At 41.5% G+C, this 20,113-nt stretch overlaps 1 long non-coding RNA gene across 1 annotated transcript in view; it reads left to right on the forward strand.

The window, feature by feature from the left end:
* LOC130540940 (uncharacterized) overlaps positions 1 to 19,872 on the forward strand; it is a 308,776-nt gene extending 288,904 nt beyond the window's left edge. The window contains exon 6 of the long non-coding RNA XR_008954979.2: positions 19,490 to 19,872. This is a non-coding gene — a long non-coding RNA (uncharacterized LOC130540940). The remainder of the gene's footprint in view (positions 1 to 19,489) is intronic.
* The last annotated feature ends 241 nt before the right edge of the window (positions 19,873 to 20,113 follow it).

The raw sequence follows: 20,113 nt of genomic DNA on the forward strand, positions 1-20,113 counted from the left end.
TACTAATGGTATTTCATTCATAAAAAGCAACTGTGCCCTGAGATTTAATTGAGTGGTTCCAGGGCCATCCCAGCAGAAAATCAGCTGGTTGGGCTTCTATATAAACATGATGACATGTTGAGAGTGGTGTTTACTTTTTTCTAATTAAAGCAAATTAGAAATTCCATTATATTTCTGCAGTGATTTCTGACAGCAGCATGCCCTGGGAAATACTCATGGTACTTCTCGAGTAAGGCTTCCTTCCATGCCACATTCATTTATTCCCTTCAGTTTTTAAACTCATCCCATGCTCTAAGTATTGAAGCCGGCTCTGAGACCTTGGTTTTTCAGGATCATTTAAAAACAAGACTGCAGGACCCAGCGGAATTCAGACCAACTATTTGTGATGACGTTTGATGTTTTCAGCCTTGGTAGTGGTTCTCTCGAGACAGACACTCTGTTTTCTTTCCCTTCTTCAGTTCTGTCAACTTTCATAATATTGAGGCAAAACCTCCAGTTGAGTACCCAGTTTAGCAACGAGTAATCTTTTGCAGGGACCCACACTATTAACAGAAACAATTAAGAAGCCAATGAAAATACATCAACTGCACAGCAAAAGCAGGTACTTGTCATGCATGGTGAAAGGCTATTATTGAGCTTTAATTTGTCGCAGAGCTGTAAAACCTATAAGGGCTTTGTTTTTCATTAATGATACTCTTTTTTTTTTTTGAGACAGTGTCTCGCTCTGTTGCCCAGGCTGGAGTGCAGTGACGCGATCTTGGCTCACTGCCAGCTCCACCTCCTGGGTTCACGCCATTCTCCTGCCTCAGCCTCCCAAGCAGCTAGGACTACAGGCGCCCACCACTGCGCCCGGCTAATTTTTTGTATTTTTAGTAGAGACAGGGTTTCACTGTGCTAGCCAGGATGGTCTCGATCTCCTGACCTCATGATCCACCCGCCTCGGCCTCCCAAAGTGCTGGGATTACAGGCGTGAGCCACCACGCCCGGCCAATGATACTCCTATTCTATATTTTGAAACCATCATTCAGAGGCTAGAGGTGTGTGAGTTTTGATTTTTTTTAAATAATGCCCATTGTACATTTATGTAATAGCTGTTAAGAAGGTCTCAAAATTCAATGCCAAGGCACACTAAAATTCTGTTTAATGAGCTGCACATTTAAGAAAAAAAAAATAGGAAGCTCACTAAAATGTTGTTCATTTCCAAATTCATAGTCACATTTTATTGTCTTAACCTTTTCTTTAACTTATAATTTCAAGGCTAAATTTTAAATGCCAGAAAACTTCTTACAAGGAAACTTATACTCAGGGGATCTCCAACTCATTGCCAATAAGAAGAGTTCACATAAAGACACAGGAGTTCAGATAAAGTTACACAAGGTTTACAAAAGTATTTAAATTTTTCCATGTTCCTCTAAACCGAAACTGGACTCTGGGTCTTGATGAGCTAATATCTAAAGACAATGTCAAGTTTACAAAAGAGGATGTCTTTTGCAAGTGAGACTTCTAGAGGCAGAAAATGAAGAATTTGACACATTCTGAAGCCTTCTAAACTAAAAGGAAAGAACAGGTCTGTGACTGTAGCAAGAACTGGGTTGTTCTGGAAACCTTGATATATTAAGAAAGTGGAAGTCAGGTGTTTATCTGATATGTGTTATTATTAATATCTCCAAGAAAATTCAAAGTGCAAATCATATATTAAAATCAAAACTTGACAACTCTAGGTATAGGTATAAGGGATTTTCAAAGGCCTTCTCTCTTTTTCTTCTAACTGCTTGATTGTAGCTCAGCTGATGCATTGGAAAAACGGAATAGGAAGTGAATTCATCTCCTGAGTTGTAACAGGAGATGAAATTTTGCTCGATTAGATTTGTAATTGTTGTAACCTTTAGAAGTTCTTGTGAAGATAATGGCAGGGAAAAAGACCGAATGGAATTTTTCAGACTTTATTTTCTTCATTGTGCTCAAGTGTGTCTTGTGTGTCCAAAGATAATCAAGAATTGGCTGTAAATAAAATTCAGTCTCAAGGAAAGATATCCCTCTCCTCTCCCAGGTTCCCAGACCACCTGTTCATGCAGTCATGGAATTTCTCCTTTACTAAAATGAGCTTTATATAGTCAAACATCTCATAAAATGGGAGAGGGGCCTGTGAAATAACAAGAGAGAGTATTTAAAGGGTCTGACTTACAGAAATGCGCCCAGATGAGTTTGGCCAATTGGGGTCAGTTAAGCCTCTCCTGACACCAGCCATTAGTAATATTTTCCATGCACTAAGTAAAACAATGGAAATTCATCACATCTGGTTGAGCCTCCAATACCTATGCAGCTTGTAATGGTTTTTGCAATCTTGATATGAAACAGCACCGTGGCACTCAACGATAGATTGTTAGTGAGCAAAGAAGGCACACTTGTTCCAAAACAATGAAGAGTTGCTTATTACCATTTCCCTTAGATGCCTCCCTCTGGTTGCTAGAGCATTTCATCTTGATCCAAAGAGAATTTGGGGTTATTTTCCTCCCCTACTTCTTCCCCTATCTTTAGAGCAATCAGCAGTAAACCTCTAGAAAAAGAAAAAAATCATTCTGTATTTCTTCTGGGGCACCACACTTTCTTATTGAAAAGTTTTGGTTGGCTGGATAAGTTTCTTTGAAGGTAAAGAAAAAGAGCTTCAAAAGATTGATGAATTCAAGAACTATTTGCCACCTTAGAGATCTTGTTCTTACCTTACCTTTTCTTTAAGTACTTGAGATTTAGAAAAAGGACATCGAGCATACCTGAATTGTCCTTAAGCCATGTACTTGATGTTAATACTGAAGAATGATGTTTTAAAATCCCAATGTATCCACCATTGTTCTCTTTGAGTAGAATCAATAAATAAGTTTCTTATAGGTTACAGAAACAATAGCTCAAAGAGGCAGAGTCTATGGCTATCTTCTTCACCATTTCCAACACTCATCAAGCCACGAGGAGACACTCAATGCATGTTTGTTAAATGCCTGACTGTTACCTAAGTTTTCTTCCTCTGAAAACAACTATATTTGTAGGTTGCAGTGTTAAGGCACTCAATATCGCATTGCCAATGTGAAGGATATAAGACTAGGCGTCAAAAGTCCTATTGCTAGTTCTAAATTTGTAGTAATTACAGTAATAATAATAAACATTTATTAAGAGCTTAAAATTATCATGCATTAACTCATTTTTTACCCATAATGTTGTAAAGCAGGTATTCATACTATCAACTAAATGTTTGGAAAGCAGAAATTGAGGCATGGAGAAGTTAATCATTTTGCTGTAAATCACAGAGCTAGTAAGTGGTGAAGTCAAGATTTTAACCCAGAGCTTTTTTTCTAAATATAATGTTTTGCAAGTAAAATAGTTGTGTTTTGCTAAACCAATCACTTTGCACTTTAGTGGCTACCTTTATGAGATTAGCATAATCTTACCTACCTCAGAAGAACAGTACAGATGGGGGCTTCAAACTGAATATTTATGGGTACATTTTCCAATATAAATACGTATGAGATAGTTTACTGTTTCCAGGATGCTTACATTACCATCAGATGTCACAGGACTTGGGGGCCAAGATAGAAACGATTGAGATCTCCCTTTTACCATCGTTCAAATTCACATTGTTCTGGGGACAAATGACATTCTTCAATAAAACTGAGGAATCTTTGTGGCATAAATTCTTGGAGCAAAGTAACATACATAAAATGTTTCTGTTTGTAAAAAAAAAAACATCTCTCATATGTTAAATTTTTATTTTTAGTTTCCATCTAGACCAGTAATTTTCCATTTCCTTCTTAGGAAGATTTTCTTAATGCACTCACACATTCACACACCCCTGCACACACTCACATGTACACACATGTACATTCACATGCACAGATTCTCATGCGTACTCACCCAGAGGCATATATACACACATGTCCCTGTGACAGGGTGACAATGTGCCTGATTGCTTGTTGGTGGCAGATGGCGATAGAACATGGTATTTCTGAAGACACGCCCAAGGTTTCCAGGTGGTCAGGGAAAATTCCATAGTTTTATCTTCTGAGGTCTTTGAGTTAAGGAGGGGAATTTTTATTTTGTTTCCTTTTAGGAACAGATAAAGAGAATAATACAATTTCAGGGATTGACATCAATTAATCCTTAAGTCTGATGTATTTGGGAATGATTAAAATGATGGTATTTAAGGACACTACTGATGTTCTTGTCACACTTGTATTGGTGAACTTTTACTCAATTTCACTACGAATTATTGAGATGTTGTGATACCAGTTTGAAAATATGTGTGTGTGTATGCATGCATGCGTGTCCTAATCCTCTTTGACTTCTTCAAATGGCGGACAAGTAGTCCATCATTGAGATTGTCTCATAACCTACAGAAAATATTAAATTAGCTCTATATCAAACATTAAGCATACAAGCAGGGCAAACTGATCCCAGAAAATCCTTTGTGACATGGATTTTAAAATTGCACTTACCTCGGCCAGGTGGGGTGGCTCACACTTGTAATCCCAGCACTTCGGGAGGCCAAAGCAGGTGGATCACTTGGGGCCAGGAGTTTGAGACCAACCTGGCCAATGTGGTGAAACACTCTCTACTAAAAATACCAAAAAAATAAAAATAAAAATAACCGGGCATGGTGGCATGCACCTGTATTCCCAGCTATTTGAGAGGCTGAGGCAGGAGAATCGCTTGGGCCCAGGAGGTAGAGGTTGCAATGAATGCAGATTGTGCCACAGCAGTCCATGCTGGGCAACAGAGTGAGATTCTATCTCCAAAAACAACAACGACAACAAAAATCCACTCATCTTATGTATAGTTACAATGCCTTATTTTTTTCTCCCCGAAATTAGCAAGCAAAAATAGGATTTCCTTCTCCATTTGGGCAACAGCCTTTCAAAGGTCCATGGCCTTCATCTTGTGTGTTGATTTTTCTTCTTTCTCAGTGCCTACCCACTTTTCCTGGGATAGGTGATTTTCTTCTTCTCCAGGACTGGCTGTCAGATAGCATGGGAAGATTTACTAACTGGCGTCTAAGGAAAAGACAGCAATGTGTATTAAAATAAGTCAATATAAATGAGTTGTCTATGTACATAAATGAGTTGAACATAATCTTCACTGTTGAATAATGACATAATTCCCTTTCCTTGATTGACAAATCAAAAATTCAGGACTGTAGACTTTTTTTTCCTAGCTCAATTTGATCAATCAATACTTAAGGCCACACAGTGCCAAAATCAGCATCTGTGAGTGTGTGTGTGTACACATGTGTAGCAGTTGTGTGGTGTGAGTAGGGTGGACATTAATAATTCATATTTTAAGTGGGTGCCCTTTCATTCTGGTTGCCTTTCAAGGCTTTTTTTTGTTTGTTTTTCAAAGACTTATTTTAATACACATTGCCATCCTAGCCTTTGACGCCAGTTAGTAAATCCTCCCAGGACTTACCTTTAACATCAGTTTTCTTAGCTTCTATCAATAATATCCTCACATAAAGGCTTGTTTAAGATTCAAATTGTGGCCGGGCACGGTGGCTCACACCTGTAATCCCAGCACTTTGGGAAGCCGAGGCGGGCGGATCACAAGGTCAGGAGTTTGACACCAGCCTGGCCAATATGGTGAAACCCCGTCTCTACTAAAATTACAAAAATTAGCCGGGTGTGGTGACACATGCCTATAGTCCCAGCAACTCGGGAGGCTGAGGCAGGAGAATCGCTTGACTCCGGGAGGCGTAGGTTGTAGTCAGCCAAGATCTCACCACTGCATTCCCAGCCTGGGTGACAGAGTGAGACTCCATCTCAAAAAACAAAAGACTCAAATGGTGTATCTTGGCATTTGGAGGGCCAGGAGTAGCACAGAGAGGCTGTGAGCGCTAGGGCTGGGAATCAGGAGCTCATGCCCTACTCCGCATATCCCTATGAGTATTTGCAAGTGCCACAGCCATTCCAGTCCTCAATAAAATCAGGATACGGGAAAACAAGTCCTGATGATTATTTCTAGTTTTAACAATCTGTGAATCTAAGCTTTAAAGCAGTATATTCAGAATGTGAGATATTTCGTTCTCCTTGAACTTGACTGTTATCTATAGATAAGGCAGGTTGAAATCCATGAGAAGTAGGTGTGCCCACACACCGGTAAATACAGAGTCTGATGAGATAGGCTAATTAAGCATGTAGACAGAAAAAAGTCACCTTGAGTGTGGTCAGATTTTTAAAAATATACATAATTTAGCCACTTCATGGTCTTGTTTAGTCACTGATTTAGTTACTGTGTTTTTTGTACTACCTAGTACAAGAAAGAAGTTTCTGGGTAGGCTCAAGACATTTGGAAAAATAAGCTAAATAAATACATATTTAAATTAAAACTAAAATTAAAATAAGTTAATAAGAAAAAAATTTGGAAAAATAAATTAGATTCCCCCCTCCAAATATTGATTAAGCATCAATTAAGTGAGTTTCTAAAATGTGAGAAATTAGATGTTTAATCAATAAGTAAATAACGTAAACACAGCGTCCCTTTAATCTTGGAACTAACAATTTCTTTGTGAAAGGAATCTGTGAACACTTGAATGACAGTGCATTATAATAATACATGAGCACCTGAGGTTGTAGTGATGCAAGAGGGAAATGACAGTTGCCTACAACAGTGGAAGGAAGGGGCAAAGAAAGATTCTAAGCAAGTGCCATACAAACTAAACACACCTTCTTCAGAGAAGGGAGATACCATTGTGGCCTGGAGTGGGCAGAATTTGGTCTAGATCTGGATGATTTGAGGATAATTTTTTTTATGTGGGAAGAAAAGAGAGATGGAATATGAAGGGGGAATGGCATGAACAATGGTATAGAAAAGGATTTGCGGGATTGAACAGTCCAAGGACAAGAGCAATGGATGATAATGTTGGAAAGGTATATTGAATGGGACATCTAGGGAGATGTGAATGGTGAGCTTATCCTATGGTCCCTGCAGCACTGTCCAAGTTTTGGGGTGCAGAAGAGTGACACTGTGATTCAGAAAATGAAGAGACTGAAGACTAATGAGTGCAGCATAGTCCAGATGTGGTAATAATTAAGTAAGCTGCTGTCATATCCATGGACACGGAAAGGAAAAGAGTTATGTGGGCATATTTTGAAATCAGATATACATATAGTATATCCTTTCAAGCCATCAAAACGTATCACAATTTTGCCTTAAGTTTTCAAATACATCTTTCTTCTTTGATCTCTCCTCCCTTCTAAAGAGATCTGATTGCACGAAAGTAAGGTAAATATAGAAAAAAGTAAGTGCAGATATCACAAGCTGAAATTAAGAGTCAGAGAATTTCAGTTCTCTGAAACTGAGTCCTTATGAGGAACCTAGGTCAGTTCAAGTGCAGATTAAGACAAATGGGTGGGAACCTCTGTGTCCAAGAACAGGAATCAAAAGCAAGTCAATAAGGCGGCGAACAGCTATCTTTGGTTTATTTTTAACTCTTCTGCCCTGCCTCTTTTGTACATACGCGTTGTCTTTCTTACAGTGGAATTACTTTGCTCTTGCCTCAGAAAGCTCTAGAAAATCAACGAGTTTCTGCTAAGTTGGTAGACTAGAGGGCCATATCTCACATATCTCACACTGCGTTCTGGTTTAAGCTATCCTCAAAAGATCAGGATTTCACATTACAAAAGGATCCTGAACTAATTGTTCTCTGAGTTAGCTCTAACTAAACTGATTTGAATCCCAAAGTAAAGAGAGTCTATAAATCTCAATCCCAATTTCAAAGCGATCAGGAAAGATGAGTCCAGCCTCAGTGGTGCATGGATACCCTCAGAAGCAGGGTGACAAAAGTGTGGATTTTGAGCATCCAAAATGTTTGGCCCTTAGTCATGGCTAATAAAATATTCTCTAAGTACCGATTTTTAAAAATTTAACTTTTGTAAAGAGCGTTTTATGAGTGATGCTGTATTAGTATCTATTGCTGCATAACTGATTGTTCCAATATTTAGATGCTTAAAACAACAAATGTTTATTCTCTGTTTCTCTGTATCAGATATTTGGGCATGGCCTTACTGGGTACCTGTGGCTCAGGATTTCTCTTGAGGTTGCAAACAAGGTGTTAGAAGAGGTTGTATTCATCTCAAAGCTTGACTAGTGGATGATCCACTTCCCAACTTGCTCATATGGCCCAGGTCCTTACTAGCTATTGGCTGGAGACATATGGGACCCTCCAGGGGCCACTCACAACGTAGACAGTTGCTTGCTTTATCGAGAGCAGGGGTTCGAGAGAGAGAGAGAGAGAGAGTGACACCTACACTGAAGTTACAGTCTTTTTATTACCTGACCTCAGAAGAAACATACCATTGCTTTTGCCGCATTCAGTTCAGTAGAAGTGAGTCATTATTAATAGGTCCAGCCTACACTCAAGTGAAGGGGATTTCATGTGGGCTTGAGTATCAGGAAGGTGGGATCACTGGGAGTCATTTCAGAGACTGCCTACCACAGATGTGATAGTGGTGTTGTGGCAGAAATCCTCTGCGCTCCTGCTGCCCCAATGGTGGCCCACGGACTAGCAGCATAAGACCACCTGAAAGCTTGATAGAAATGTAGCATCTCAGGTCCAATCCCACCCAGGCCAGCTGAATCAGAATCTGCATTTAACAAGGTCCAGAGATTCTTCATGTGCATACCAACGTTTGAGAAGCTCTAGGCTATAGGAGCTTCACATAATGAATCTTAGAGGAAACTACTTTTAAACTGACACCCACGCACCGGAGTCTCTATCTTGGAGCAGATGGTGATAAGCTGATGAGATTCTGCTTTCTATGCTTTTTGAAAACACAGGCTTGGGCAGGTAATCCATGGTCTTAAAATGCACACACAGTCACAGTTTAATGGCTTAATGATGAAGCCTGAACTTTTGTTGGCCATCAGACGTTAACAATGACCACATGGACGTCTCCGATTCCTGCATAGCATTTATAGGGAAAACCAGATCTTTGAACTTATGAAAAACCCCTAACCCATCATCCAAGCACCTTTCATTCCTAGAGATTATCAGAGTTTTCATTACAGGTTAAATTCTTTGTAACTTTTTCATGTGGAAACTATCCTGTTACCTCCTGTTAGTTCTCCTGCTGAGTGCAAATGGAGTGTATACTCTACTTCCTACAGCTGTTTTGGATTTTGTTACATTTTCCAGGTTTTGGAAAAAAAAATGTGCTGACAGAATGTGGCTTCATCTACAACTCTCAACTGATTTAAGAGTATAAACAGAAATACGTTTCCTGATTGTATGTACCAATGAAATAATAATATTATCCAAAGATCCACTAGCCATTTTATTTTTAGAAACTGGGCATTAATTAAAGAGAAACAGAAAAATATGCTGGGGAAAGGTCATTATGAGATAAAGACAGCAAATATGGCTAGACAAAACAAAAAAAAGACACATTTTTGGTTTGCACTATTTTCAATGGAAGATAGTTGCTTTTTTTTTTTTTTTGAGATGGAGTTTCGCTCTTTGTTGCCCAGGCTGGAGTGCAGTGTTGCAATCTCGACTCACTGCAACCTCTGCTTCCCGGGTTCAAGCGATTCTCCTGTCTCAGCCTCCCGAGTAGCTGGGATTACAGGCACCCGCCACCACGCCTGGCTAATTTTTTGTATTTTTAGTAGAGACGAGTTTCACCATGTTGGCCAGGCTGGTCTTGAACTCCTGACCTCAGGTGATCTGTCTGCCTTGGCCTCCCAAAGTGCTGGGATTACAGGCGTAAGCCACCGCACCTGGCCAATAGTTGCTTTTTAAATGGAAAAACAAAAAACAAAACAAACAAAAAAAAAACCTTTCCATTCGTATCTGGGCAGAAAGTCAGAGTCAAATAGATATAATTGGAAAAGTTTACTAAATGATGGACTTATGTTACATTTCCCCCCAACTGATCTTTTTTGTTTTATTTTACATAATGGAGTAAAATCCTCTTAAATAAATATATGTGAAAGCAGAACGCTCCAGTCACATTTTATCGTAGCAAGATGAAACAAATAAAAACTTAAATCTGAGGCACTAAGAGGTAAACAACTTTTGCTTGGGCTACACAATGACACTTAGCCCGTCTGTTAATAGTATGGAGAGCACATCTTCCCTTTTTGTTTTCAGGGGTGAGGTTGTAGGTAATAAAATTATGACTAATTTTTGGGCTCTCCCAACTGGTAAAAATCCTCAAGGTGTGTTTTATCAACTCAAGTAGATGGTGTGCTTCATGGTCCAGAATAAAGGGGCTGGAAGATGAAATATGTTGGGATGTTAGAGGCAAGGGGCTGCTGGGGAGCTCATAAAGTTAGAATCACGTTGGGACCTATTTATTGAGAAAAGGCAGGTGAGACAGGGCTAAGGGATTGCTGGGGAGATTGATCCTGGTAATGGCAGCTGGGCAGTCCCAAGTCCAGGTTCCAAAGGACAAAAAAGCCAAATTAAGATCCAGCGAGTCACACCAGAAAGTCCACTCTGGATGACAGAGCACATGTGGTGGGCAGTCTAGGTGTGTTGTAAGTGGTGTTGTGGGAACTCTGACTTTAAGGATTTTATCCCATTTAGGGGGATTGACAAATCCAGGTCACATAATAGGATGCCAGCTATGAAATCCAGCGGTTGGAATAGGGCCTTCACTCACAATGATAAATATGGATGTTGGTTTGCTTAGCACTGACCGAAGGCAAAAGCTCAGTACCATGCCCTAAAATAGAAAAAAATGTAAGGGATGCTGTGAGTTGGAGAGAGGAAAGAACTTCCAGAGACTCAGGTCATCCGTTTGACCTCCTGGATAGAAGTTTGGTGGATAAAGGAGACTTAGGTAGGGAGTGGGGAGTTGGAACACAATGTAGGAGTCTAGATTTAGTCTCTGGGCCACGAGATTTGGGAGGTGAGAACACTGAATTGTTTTTAATCTCCTCCTTCACCACACTGGAGAAGTTGGTAAAGCAATTGTAGCGGCTGGGACGCCATGTGAGTCCATCTGGATCTATCCAGACCGGGAGACGCAGCATGAAAAAAATGAAGATGGTGCTGATATCATCTTGTTTCACTCTGGTCACTTTCCTACCTCTAGAAAGTTGCTGCTGGGTCAGGGTGATTAGCTGGGGACATGCTTACAGGTTTCTGTTGTTTTACTTTATGTGGTTTCTTATGAGCAAGAGGGAAAGTGCTGATCTTGTAGCTCTATAATCAAGAAGACGCCCTTATTAGTTCCCATTCTGGTAAATAGGAGCAGTATCTAATTTCCTTTGGAAGCAAGGCAGTAGAGGAGAAAGGGTATACCACCATGAAAAGCAATCCTGCCTGAAACCAATGTGTTTGAGTATTGAACTTTGGGTCACACAGAGTTTTTCCCAGCAATGATATTCGAATACATAATTACTCTGCTCTTCATGTGGTATTGGTAGTGCAAAAAACAAGTGTGTACTTTGTATTTATTTTCCAGATTTCCCATTTATTGCTCCCCAAGCAGAATGACGGTGCAAGTTTTATTCTACCACATTGAAAGATAGCTGCTCTTGGCTTCAGGAAGCTTTTTCCTTTCCTTTTATTTCTTTTCAATCCTCCCTTTCTTTGTTTGGTGACTGGGTGCCCCTCCATGTGTCATCTTCTTTCAATAGCACAGCTGCCATCAGGAATCATAGCTAAAATACTTAACAACCAAAGCATCTCAGGTATGGAACAACTGGAATGGACATTGACCGTAATCTGGAGCAGAAAACAAGGGGCCCTCTGCTCTGCCCAAAGGTTAACAGTTTAATTGTGGGATTGTGGTGAGTTCAAGAGGCTGCAGAAGATATGGTAAGGGGATTCAGGGTAGCAGCTAGTTTACCAAGTGGTATAGAAATATTTACATACTGAGAAATATTTACTATACTGAGATGCTCATATCAGTGCATACTGGCTCATTATCAAGGCTGATATTTGTTTCTAGAATGTGGTGACGGGGCCAGTATACTTGAAGCTACAGAGAGACCCTGATGACTAACTGATACAGTCTCCTTATCTCTCACGTTAATTCTATAAGTACTTATTGAGCATCCACTATATGTTGGACACTTATCAAGATACTGGTAAGATACTGGTGAATACGACAAAAAGAAACTCCTGCTTATCTTCTAGTAGGGGAGATAGACAACAAATAAAAAGGGAAAAAAAGAATGTATGATGTGATTTCAGGTTGCGATAAGTGCTGAGGAAAAACAAAGCACAACAGGCCAGTGGAGAGAAGAAGGCTTGAGAAAGGGTATTGGATTAGGCGTCAGGGAATACTTTTCTGAGGAATTGACACTTGAGCAAAGACCTGAATGAATAGAGGAAACAGGCCATCAACTCTCTGGGGAAGGAGTCCCAGGCAGATGTGACACTATGTGCGAAAGTCCTCAAGGTGGGAAGGACTGTGGCATGTTACATGAGCAGAAAGGCAGTACAGCAGGAGCTGAGAGATGGAGGGGAGAGTGTTAGGAGAGGATAGAAAGTAGGTAGTGGCCCAGTGCACCTAGGCCACGGGAAGGAGTTGGGATTTTAATCTGAACATGATAGAGCTCCACTGGATACGTATGATCTGAATTATATTTGAAGAAGAGCACTTCAGCTGATGTGCTGAGAAGGTACTTGTGGAGGCATCAGTAGAAACATGGAGTCCAGTTAGTTTGCTTTTTGTTTTTGAGATCAGACAAGGGGTAATTAGGCCTAAAGTTACCAGGGCTCAGAAAATCTACATGCCTGGTTCCAAGCCACACTGTTGAAGTTTGGTCCCAATTTTCCAGATGTCATAATGCAATCAGTGCTGGCCATCTGAAAGTTTAGGGAACATGGCCTCTCGCCAAGAACGTGTTACTTGCCCAAACCTCACCTCTTCTCTCCCCATCCTGTTGTAATCTTTGAACTAGGAAAATTCTAACATTGGATAGTTGATAACAAAATTGAAAGACTGTGTAAATACTCTTGAGTTAACAAGGTAAGGGATAAGCCTAATTTTCCTACCATTGGGCTCAAAGGCAATACCTTTGTCTGTTTTTAAGAAAACTGAGAACCAGAGCGGGTGCGGTGGCTCACACCTATAATCCCAGCACTTTGGGAGGCCGAGGTGGATGGATCACTTGAGGTTAGGAGTTCGAGAGCAGCCTGGCCAACATGGCAAAACCCTGTCTCTACTAAAAATACAAAAATTAGCCAGGCGTGGTGGTGCACGCCTGTAGTCCTAGCTACTTGGAAGGCTGAGGTGGGAGAATCCCTTGAACCGGGGAGGCAGAAGCTGCAGTGAGCTGAGATTGTACCACTGCACTCCAGCCTGGGCGACAGAGCAAGGCTCTGCCTCGAAAACAAACAAACAAAAAACAAAACTGGGAATCACTGATGAGTAAATTTTAAAGCAAAGTGCAGATAGAGCCATGGGGAAAAAGAAGATAATAAGGATGAGGCAAGAAACAGAAGATAAGGCAGTTCTTCTAAAAGGCACCCAGATCAGATGGGAAAATGCCAGCTCCTGCTTTCATGCAGGTTGCAATTAGGTTCCAATAGCTGTCTCTCCCTGAGGTCCATCTTCCCACAGTCCAGGGTCCTGCAGTTATCACAATGTTTTGAATTGTGAAATCTCTCTCTCTGTCTCACAACTCTGCCTTTCATCTCCGAATGACTAATACCGTATGCAATGCGTAACATTTTAGGGACGCTTTGCAATCATAGCACACAATGGAAACCCGTGGACCACATCTCTTTTTCAGGTTTGTTGGGCCTACAAAGAGTTTTCGGAAATTTGAATAAGCTGCTGTATTAGTTTTCTACTGTTGTGTAGCCAATTACCACATACTCAGCAGCTTAAAACAATGTACATTTATTATCTCATCATTTCCACGGCTCAAGAGTCCAGGCACGGCTTAGCCGAGTCTGCTCAGGGTCTTACCAGGCTGCAATCCAAGAGGCTGGCCAGGCTGCATTTTCATCTGGAGGCGCCAGGGGAAAGAAGCCACTTCTTTTTTTCTTTTTTTCTTTTTTGAGACAGAGTCTCACTCTGTCGCCCAGGCTGGAGTGTAGTGGTGTGATCGCGGCTCACTGCAACCTCCGCCTCCTGGGTTCACGAAATTCTCCTGCCTCAGCCTCCTGAGTAGCTGGGACTACAGATGTGTGCCATCACGCCTGGCTAATTTTTTGTATTTTCAGTAGAGACAGGGTTTCACAATGTTGGCCAGGATGGTCTCGATCTCTTGACCTTGTGATCCTCCCAACTCGGCCTCCCAAAGTGCTGGGTTTATAGACATGAGCCACCGTGCCTGGCCAGAAGAAGCCACTTCTAACCTCAATCAGGTTGTGGATGAAATTCACTTTGTGCAGCTATCAGTTGTATGATTGAAGATTCTAACATTTTGCTAGCTGGAAGCTGCTCAAGGGCCCTAGAGGCACAGTTGCTTGTCCTGTGGGCTTTTCTGCCATGGCTGCTTACTTCATCTCACTTCGGGGAGGGACAAGTTTCTCCTTTAAGGGCACTCACCTGATTGAGTCTGGCTCATCCACCATCATTCTTTGCTTTTTGATTAACTCTGAATCAACTGACTTGGAATCTTAATTACATCCAGAAAAAGACTTTTCCTCTTGGTCATATTCTCTTGGCTAGAAGCAAGTCACAAGTTCAGCCTACAGCCAAGGAAGGGGGTCACACAACGTATCAGGAATCATGGGAGCTTCTGTTGGGTCTGCCCACCACAGTTGACTACATATACAAATTAGCAAAGTGCACAGAGTTTAGTTTTTCAGTTTCTTTTTTCTTTTTCTTTTCTTTTTTTTGTTTTTGAGACAAAGTCTAGCTCTGTCGTCCAGGCTGGAGTGCAGTGGCACAATCTTGGCTCACTGCAACCTCTGCCTCATGGGTTTAAACGATTCTCCTGCCTCAGCCTCACGAGTAGCCGGGACTACAGGTGCCCACCACCACGCCTGGCTAATTTTTTGTATTTTTAGTAGAGACAGGGTTTCATCATGTTGGGCGGGCTAGTCTCAAACTCCTGACCTCGTGATCTGCCTGCCTCAGCCTCCCAAAGTAACAGGATTACAGGCGTGAGCCACCACGTCAGGCCTTTCAGTTTCATTTGAAAAAAAAAGAATCAGAGTAGACACTGGGGCCATATTCTCACCTGGCATCAGCCCGCAGGAGTGGGCTATTGACAACCCCCTTTGGTTAGACATGCTCCCTGAGTTTCTATTATTCCCTTCTCTGATTTTGTCTAATTGTTTATTCATTTGTGTCAACTGCTTCACTCTGCCATTTATGGTTACAAGTCCCATAGTAAACATTTGCTAGAATTATGTAATGACAATTATTTTGCTTGTGTTTTTGTTGCTTTTGTGTATGTTTAACCGAAGTCTCCTTCAGAGCCTAAAGGAATGTTGGAGATTGTTTAATTCACCTGTTTTACAGAGAAAACTGAAGCTCCCAAAAGTGACTTTGCCAGGTTCATACAAGTTGTTAAAACCCCAAACTCAAGATTCTTCCAATTCAAGCCCTGCAGCATTTCTTTGAGAATGAAAGCAAAGAAGAATTGGCCAACTCATGACCCAGGAGACAATCTGGAAATATTTTTCTGTAAATCCATACCTCCCGTCTCGAGGAAAACTTAGCATTTTTCGAGTATGAGAAATCACCATGAACATTGTGCATCATTAGGCCCATGGAGAGCTTTTGCTTCTTCTGCAGAGGCTTTAGTGCAGTTGAAGATTTACCAGCACGTGCCAATGAGCTGTCACCGTGTCTTTATTCAAAAGGTCTCTGTCTACCAACGGCATACTGAGAAATGTATACCTTTTGGTGTGTGCTCAATAATTGAACCTGCACTTCTCATGGGGTTCTAGAGCCAGGAAACACATGTTCAAATTCCAGCTCTGTCATTTGCTATGTGACTGGCCTTGGGCAAGTTATTAAATTCTCTGTGCCTCAGTTTTCTCATTTGCAGAATGGGTATTAGAATAAAATTTTAAAATAATATTACATGAGTTAATAAATGTAAAGCACTTAGAATGGTGTCTGACTCAATAACATATATCTATTAATATTAATTATTATTATTATTACTTTCACTCGTGTTCCTGCATAGATGCTTGTGGTTGAGATGTGTTACCTAGACCTTGAATTTGCATTCTCACTGGGTGCAATATCATTCCCAATAGGGAAAAAAATTTGTTTATTGGGAAACAAAAAAATCTTATTCTTTTAATGTATGAAACATAAACATAAAATATATAAACAGAAATACTGTGTACTTATATTACAATTTCATGGGAGGATTGATTAGTTAAAAAAATGCCTAAGAAGCCTTGTTGGAAGAGTGAGAATGGGGTAAAAAAGGTTGAGAAACACTGTTTTAGAAGAACAAGAGAAGACAGGCCAGGCATGGTGGCTCACACCTGTAATCCCAGCACTTTGGGAGCTGAGGCTGTCAGATCGCTTGAGGCCAGGAGTTCAAGACCAGCCTGGCCAATGTGGTGAAACCCCATCTCTACTAAAATTACAAAAATTAGCTGGGTGTGGTGGCATACGCCTGTGATCCCAGCTACTTGGGAGGCTGTGGCACAAGAATGGCTTGAATCCAGGAGGCCGAGGTTGCAGTGAGCCGAGATCACACTACCACACTCCAGCCTGGGTGACACAGCGAGACTCTGTCTTAAAAAAAAAAAAAAAAAAAAAGGAAGGGCAAGAGAAGACAGGTCAAACATAATAAAGGATTTCAAGATGTGATGGCAGAGCAGGAAACCAAGCACGGAGCCCTTCTGATTTCCAGATCCTTCCTGTGTGACTGTCCAGCATGTACACTGATGAAGGCAGCCCTGATGACGGGCAGTCTGTGGTGTCTCTGATGACTCTTCTGAGGGGTATCATAGGACAACTCAGGATGTCTCCTTTCTTAGTAACCTCCCTCATCATTAGGACTGTTGCCCATAGTGTGGAAGGAAGGTAGAACCACCTTTTGCCGAGTTTAGCCTATTTTTCCTAGATTAGAAACAAACTGCTAATACCTGGGTAAAAAATGAAAGAGTTAGTGAAACTCAATGAGTGTTTCAGTGGTTTTGTTGCCTCCCTGCCAACCCAAGGTTTTGTCCTTTTGTGTATTAATTTGGTCTCCATTCTATGCTCTCCCAAAACATGAAAGTTCTTTTATTTTACTTATTTATTAATTTATTTATTTTGAGATAGAGTTTTGCTCTTGTTGCCCAGGCTGGAGTGCAATGGCATGATCTCGGCTCACTGCAACCTCCACCTCCGGGGTTCAAGCAATTCTCCTGCCTCAGGGTCCCAACTAGCTGGGATTATAGGCATTCACTACCACGCCCAGCTAATTTTTTTGTATTTTTGATAGAGACGGGGTTTCCATGTTGGTTAGGCTGGTCTTGAACTCCCGACCTCAGATAGTGTGCCCGCTTCGGCCTCCCAAAGTGCTGGGATTACAGGTGTGAGCCGCCACGCCCGGCCGCAAGTTCTTTTATTTTACAAATTTTATTTCTGATAATTTGAGATGAAAGCAAGTAGAGAGAAAAAAAAAGATTTCTTGATAAAAATGAAGCCTTCGGCTTCCTCCATATCTGACCCTCGTTCAGAGTTTCTGGTGCTGTTTAACTCTGGAGATTTGTAAGAGGAAATGACCTAAGTTTACTACAGGGTTTACGCAGAGGTCCTGCTCAGCACTGCCCAGGAGTACCGATTGCTAACTCTGTCCTTCCCTCTGATGCCAGGTCCCAAAAATAGCCCAGTGGGAACAACACAGCAGCCTCTCCCTCACGGCCTGCAAATCAAAGCCCTGATTAGGTCAAAGGATGGGAAATGTGGCTATATCGCTGCTCAGAGGCTCTTCAATGCCAAGGGTGTAGAAGCTTCCTGTTCCTTCGGATGTTGGGACAGAGCCGCTGGGCAGGCTTCACTCAGGAGACCTTGCTCCATCTCTTTTGAGTCCTTGAATCTGCTGGGGAGAAGCAGTTTTCCCGTGGAAGCCTTTGAGTCCCTAAGATTCTGGAAGTCCAGAGAAGAGCACTTCAATTTGTAATTGCAGACATCTGACCCAAGAAAGGCTGGCCTTGCTGGAGATGCCTCACTCCCTAGGAAAATCAATTTTGGTTTATTTCATGGAAGAAATAAGACCACTGAAGATTTTTCCTTCTTTCTCATTTCTGGTGGGCACACTTGAAAATGGCAGCTAGTATCATTGTAATGTCACCTTACAGCTTATATCAAAAGCGTATAAAAGTCTTTGCCCCATAACTAAAGGGCTCCTTTGGGGTGTGGGGAGGTATTGAGGGGAAGTGACAGAGCAGAATAAGGAGGGGTATAAAAATCCTCTATGTCTTAGTCCGTTTGGGCTGTTACAGCAAACATATCACAACAAAGAGGCTTATACACAACAGAAATTTATTTCTCGCAGATTTGGAGGCTGGGAAGTCCAGATCAAGGCACGAGCAGACTCAATATCTAGTGAGGGCCTACTTGCTCATACATGACTGATATGGTTAGGCTTTGTGTCCTCACCCAAATCTCATCTTGAATTGCAATCTCCAGGTGTCGAGGGAGGGACCTGGTGGGAGGTGATGGGATCATGAGGGCAGTTCTCCCCATGTGGTTCTCATGATAGTGAGTGAGTTCTCACAACAGCTGATGGTTTTATAAGGCAGTTTTCCCTGCTCTTACTCACTCTTCTCTTTCCTGCCATCATGTGAAGAAGGTTCTTGCTTCCTCTTCACCTTCTGCCATGATTGTAAGTTTCCTGAGGTCTCCTCAGCCATGTGGAACGGTCAGTCAATTTTCTTTATAAAAAAACCCAGTCTTGGGCAGTTCTTTATAGCAGTGTGAAAATGAACTAATACAATGACTCTCTTCTCATTGTACCCTCACATGGCAGAAGAGGTGAGGGTCTTTTGGGGGTCTCTTTTATCCTATTCCTGAGGGCTCTGCCCCCTTGACCTAATCACCTTTCTAAAATTGGCCTCCTAATTCCATCACCCTGGGCTTTAGGATTTCAGCATATGAATTTGGGGGAATGCAAACATTTAGACCATTGCACTTTATAACAAGGATTAGTAAATGATGCCCCAATCCTCCCCCACCCCCCACACCTGTGTTTGTAAATATACTTGCACTGGGATTTTCTTTTCCATGCTTATTCATTTGTGTATTTTCCATGGCAGCTTTCACAATACAAAGGCAGAGCTGAGGAGTCCTGGTAGGGATCACGTGTCCCACAAAGCCTAAAATATCTGGCTCTTTACAGAAAAAGCCTACTGATCCCTGCTTTATAATAATGGCCATACATTTAGTGTTTCCTATGCTGCGTACATTATATAGCTTTTCTCATTCAGGTCTCAAAACAATAGTTCAAAGTGGATACTGTTCTCTCCACTTTACAGATGGGGAAGGAGAGGAAAAGCTTGTTCAAGGTCACGCACATGGTAAATGATAAGGCTGGGTGTGAATCTATAGCTGTCTGATATTATGATTTTTTTTTTTTCTAGCACACTGCATTGCCTCACAGCTAAATTCCCATTGGATTGTTGGTCTGAATCACCGAATGAAAAATCAAATGTCTTCAGGGACCCGGCAGGATCCCGAAGGACGCCGCTCTAAGCCAGAGGGAGCGGTGTGTGTTGTGGCTGAAGTGGAAAATACAAGCCCAGTTTAAAGGCATTCAAACATGAATTGTTTTTTTTAAAGCCATGCGAGCCAAACAAAACATGTCAGCAGTTCTTATTAGGCTAACAGGTTGCTGGTTTGTGACCCTTGGACCGATCCTCGACCAGGTTGGGCAAGGGAAACGATGATATGCTGAGAATGGAAACCAGACCGCCCATTGGTCTCCCCCTCCAGCCCCGGTTCACTTCTTTGGGAACATCTTAGATGGCTGCATGGAGAAACACGAACCTTTGGCCTGTTTTTTCCTCCGAGCTCTGCCACCTAGTCTTGGTATGACTTCAAGCAAATAGACTAACCTCTATGAGCTTCCAATTTTTCATCCTTTAAAACTGAGATTTACTTATCTCACATTTATTGGTCCATGGTGTGCGTCAGGAGCTGCACTGGTCTTGGCTTATCTCAGGAAATGGCAACTCCATACTTCCACTTGCTCAGAGAAAAACCTT

The sequence above is a fragment of the Pan paniscus genome, chromosome 19, assembly GCF_029289425.2.
Source record: "Pan paniscus chromosome 19, NHGRI_mPanPan1-v2.0_pri, whole genome shotgun sequence".
Taxonomy (NCBI): Eukaryota; Metazoa; Chordata; class Mammalia; order Primates; family Hominidae; genus Pan; species Pan paniscus.